The sequence below is a fragment of the Octopus sinensis genome, unplaced genomic scaffold (assembly GCF_006345805.1).
Source record: "Octopus sinensis unplaced genomic scaffold, ASM634580v1 Contig04046, whole genome shotgun sequence".
Taxonomy (NCBI): domain Eukaryota; kingdom Metazoa; phylum Mollusca; class Cephalopoda; order Octopoda; family Octopodidae; genus Octopus; species Octopus sinensis.
In genome coordinates this window covers 1-5,018 of record NW_021827097.1, presented here as the reverse complement: position 1 = coordinate 5,018, position 5,018 = coordinate 1, and the positions used below count along the sequence as shown (strand labels likewise).

Below are 5,018 nucleotides of genomic sequence, written 5' to 3'. Positions count from 1 at the left end.
TGGGAGGTGAAAGTCAGACAGACAGATAGACATATAACGAGACAGTCTGTTATATCAGTCTTGCAGGTCTTCACACGCAAAAACGTTCATCAAAGTAGCCCGTCCTTTCAATCAAAATTGGTCCAAATTAAACTACGCAAACCATTTCAAAGACCCCGGCATAGAGTTGAAACTTTTTAAAGACGCACAGACTCATACACACACAGACACAGACGCACTCAGACACATACACACACACACACACACATATAGACGATAAGAAAATGGAGGAAAAACAACAAGTAAAGTCTGTCCGTGGTGCTAAAAAGCCATTGTTTAATTAATTAAGCAAGGTGAGGGTGATAGTGAGTTAACAGCTGTTTCTGTGTGCCATAGTTGAAGTAAATATGTATTTACCTCGTTGTAAATAGTAGACGTCATCAGAACGAAGAAGGCAGAGATAGACAAAGCGGGGAATAGAGCGAAAGATAGAGGGCGAAATCGGATAAGATAAAATGTCCAATCATTCGAAAGTCTTACATTTTAGTTGAGTTCAAAGTTCATTGAATCTATTGTGAGGTAGTTGAAGAATAGAGGATGGTTGAATCCGAAGTCTTATAGTTAGTTGTTAGCATGACTTCCACGTGTCGGCCTGTTTAGCTAGTTGACAACCGGTATGATCTGAGGGAGTTATCCCTAATTAGGGATATCCGGTGTGGTTAATAGAAGCTATGTGGGTAGTTCGTATATTTGCAGAGGCAGCCATACATGAGGGTTAAATTTATATCGAGCAGGAGTGCAATGAAGCGTGTAAAGACAAAGTGACGGAATAATATTTATGCTTTAGGAGTGCAATGAAAAGGTAAAGAAAAAGATAGCGGATGAAATTTAACGTGTAAAAGAGTTGGGGACAAACGAAATACCCATTTCTTTACTACTCACAAGGGGATAAACACAGAGAGGACAAACAATGACAGACAAACGGATTAAGTCGATTATATCGACCCCAGTGCGTAACAGATACTTATATAATCGACCCCGAAAAGGATGTAAGGTAAAGTCGACCTTGGCGGAATTTGAACACAGAATGTAATGGCAGACGAAATACCTATTTCTTTATTACCCACAAGGGGCTAAACACAGAGCGGACAAACAAGGACAGACATAGGTATTAAGTCGATTACATCGACCCCAGTGCGTAACTGGTACTTAATTTATCGACCCCGAAAGGATGAAAGGCAAAGTCGACCTCGGCGGAATTTGAACTCACAACGTAACGCAGACGAAATACCGCTAAGCATTTCACCCGGCGTGCTAACGATTCTTCCAGTTCGCCGCCTTAAATTTCCTATAAAAAAAAAAAAAAAAAAAAAAAAATATATATATATATATATATTGCTTTCAAATTATGGCAAACGGCCAGTAGTTTTGGGGTCGGGGTAAGTCGATTACATCGACCCCAATGTTCGAATTATCCTTATTTTATGGGAAAGATGAAAAGCAAAGTCGAAGTGCCATCACTATCACCGCCAGCAGTAGCAGCACCAGTTGCAGCAGCAGCAGTAGCAGCACCGGTTGCAGCAGCACTATTTGCAGCAACAGCATTTCCACCACCACCACCACCACCATTGCCGCCGCCGTTTCCGCTATCACCACCACCACCGACGTCGCCGCCACCACCACCGCCATCACCACCTCCGCTACCACCTCCATCAATGCCGCCAATGCCACCACCACCACCACCACCACCACCATGTATATATTATATATATATATATATATATATTTATGTGTGTGTGTGTGTGTGTCTGTGTTTGTTCCCCTAGCATTGCTTGACAACCGATGCTGGTGTGCTTATGTCCCCGTCACTTAGCGGTTCGGCAAAAGAGACCGATAGAATAAGTACTGGGCTTACAAAGAATAAGTCCCGGGGTCGAGTTGCTCGACTAAAGGCGATGCTCCAGCATGGCCGCAGTCAACTGACTGAAATAAGTAAAAGAGAGTAAAAGAGTAAAGAGTAAGCATTTTGCCTTTTGCCCGGCGTGGTAACGATTCTGCCAGATCGCCGTCTTGAAAGCTAGAAAGCATATTGAGATTCAGAAATCTGAGGTTCAAATATTTAGATATTGAAATTCTAATATTTTAACACACTTCCTTTTTTTTTTTTTTTTTTTTTTTTACAGATTTGGATAGCTTGAGAAGTTTTAATGTTATTACGTCAGAGAAATTGAATACAAAACTATCAACTGCACATGAAACTAACTGCTTATTAACTTCGTGTGAATGAGTTTTTGATACAAACAATTGGCCTTAAAACAGACAGCTGTCTTTAGAATCAAATTTCAGAATTTTCAAATGTAATTTAACGTTAAACCTTTTTTTTTTTTTAAAAAATTATATTTCTTTTTTTACAAGAAATCAGAGGGAATGAGAAAAAAAATATCTTAATATGAGACTTTATTTAAATTGAAGAAAAAAAAACTATGAAATAAATAAATAAATAAATATTTTATTTTGTTCAAATAAATGAGCTGATTTATTATGTTTTATTTTATTTTATTTAAAATTTTCGTTATTGCTTTTTTTTTTCTTTTTAGTTTTTACTGTATTTCGAAACTGGTAAAGAATTTATTTAATGGCAACCGGTTTTTAGTCATTTTTTTTGTAGCTGAAATTATAAAAAAAAAATAATATATTGAAAAAAGGAAAAAAAAGCATTTTTTTTTTTATTGTAATGAAAGTTATAACTGGATTGCAGTAAAGAAGAAAATATTTAGAACAGAATATGGTATTAACAACTAGAGCAAAATTTGAATCAGAAAAATAATGAGGTAATTTTAGAACAGAATATGGTATTAACAACTAGAGCAAAATTGAATCAGAAAAATAATGAGGTAATTTGTCTTTCCTTTCCATTTTGCCTCTCTTTTTTTTTCGGTCTCTGTGAATTACTTCTCAATGTTCTATGTGTTCGAAAATCTGGATTCGTATTGGGAATATTAAAATTCAAACCGAAAATATTAACTATATGGTAAAGAAAGAAGGAAAGAAGTTATTCTCTCTCACTATATTATTATATATATTATATATATATATATAATATATATATGTGTGTGTGTGTTGTGTGTGTGTGTGTGTGGTGGTGTGTGTGTGGTGGTTGTATGTATTTATATATATATATATATATATATATACATATATATATATTCATTATATGTTTGTGTGTGTGTGTCTGTGTACACACACATATATATATGTCATTATATGTATATAATATATATATACATATAATATATACATAAATATATAGAGTGAGAGAGAGAAAGAGAAAAGGAGAGAAAGTGAAAGAGAGAGTGAACAAGATGAGTTAACGTTCTGAATACATTTAAAAAAATTTCTTTTATCTTATTTAATCGTTTCGATTTGAATATCAACATTTCCAATTCAAAGACCAAGATTTCAGAAAACAATAAACGCATACTTGCATGTATGTATAATTACTTAAATTTTCCCTTTGAAGCAGGAGCTAGTTTTTTAACAAAGATACAAAGCTCCATCGTTGGAATGTAGGTAACGAAAACAATGTCATATTTTAAACCTGAGAAAAATCTTGCAGAAATTTACTGTTCCGCTTACAGATTTTATTTGTAATGTCCGAGTCAGCTGATTTGTTTTTCTGAAAATGCAAGCTTATCCAGACTGACGGTTAGCTCCCAACTTTGGAATTCAAAGCTATACCTATTTCTTTATTACCCACAAAGGGTTAAACATAGAGGGGACAAACAAGGACAGACATAGGTATGAAGTAGATTACATAGACCCCAGTGCGTAACTGGTACTTAATTTATCGACCCCGAAAGGATGAAAGGCAAAGTCGACCGCGGCGGAATTCGAACTCACAACGTAACGGCAGACGAAATACGGCTACGCATTTCGCCCGGCGTGCTAACGTTTCTGCCAGCTCGCCGCCTTAAAGAGAGAAAGACGTTTACAGCACCTAGGTTTCCCAAGCGGTCACCCATCTAAGTCCTAACTAGGCTCGACTTTGCTTAACTTCGGTGTTTTCAAAGTGATATGGCCGTAAACAAAGTCAAAGCTATACCGTCCACCGAACTGAACAGCACTGCATACTACAAAAGACACCGTCCTCTTCATCTCAGATAAGGACCCAGTATTGCAACAGTTTAGGTTTCAGGGGACCACGGCTGTTTAACATCCTGTTAAAGAACCTAAGAGTGTAGACGGAGAATCGTTCAAGAAGCATTTGGGCAAATTTCTCTCTGAAATCCCAGATGAGTCCACATTACAGGAGGAGGCACAAAAAAGAGCAGCTTCATCGAACTCGCTTCTTCACCAAAACCAGTACCGAAAGGAGACCCCCAAAACTCCGAAAGGTAGTGCTCCAGCATATAGCCCCAACCTCTGGCTGAAACCAGTAACAGAATAAAAGAAGAAAAGAACATGTACATACTTACATATATAGGGTATGTTTTAACACCAGTCAAATTAAGGAGAATACTGTATTTTAACGGGTATAAGAAACCCTAATGTATAAGGAACACTCTAAATTTTGGGGCTTAAAATTTGGAAAAAAGGTTTTGTAAGGGATTATAATGCTATCCATGTATAAGAAACTCTCATACTTTTTAACCTAATTTTTGATTTTAAAAAATGGGTTCCTCATAAATACGGTATATTCTCTTACGCCTATAAGCGCAGCCTACCCACGAAGTAGCAAGTCACCAACTTTGTGTATGCACATTGTATGTGCATTCGATAAAGTTTATATCCCTCGAGATGCTGCTAATTCATAGTTGAATATATATATATATATATATATATATATATATATATATATATATATATATATATATTATATATATATATATATATATATATATACGTGCTGTGTGTGTGTGCGGTATGTGTGTGTAAGATATATTTATATACATATAAACCAATTCCTCTAACAACCAGTCAGAACCTATCTGTGTCAGCACCTTGAAATATAATGCTGTGATTGAGGCCAAAGGTGGATC

At 36.1% G+C, this 5,018-nt stretch overlaps 1 pseudogene; it reads right to left on the bottom strand.

Moving 5' to 3' along the window:
* Positions 1-3,964: 3,964 nt before the first annotated feature.
* Positions 3,965-4,065, bottom strand: LOC115227504 (annotated as a pseudogene).
* Between the last annotated feature and the right edge of the window lie 953 nt (positions 4,066-5,018).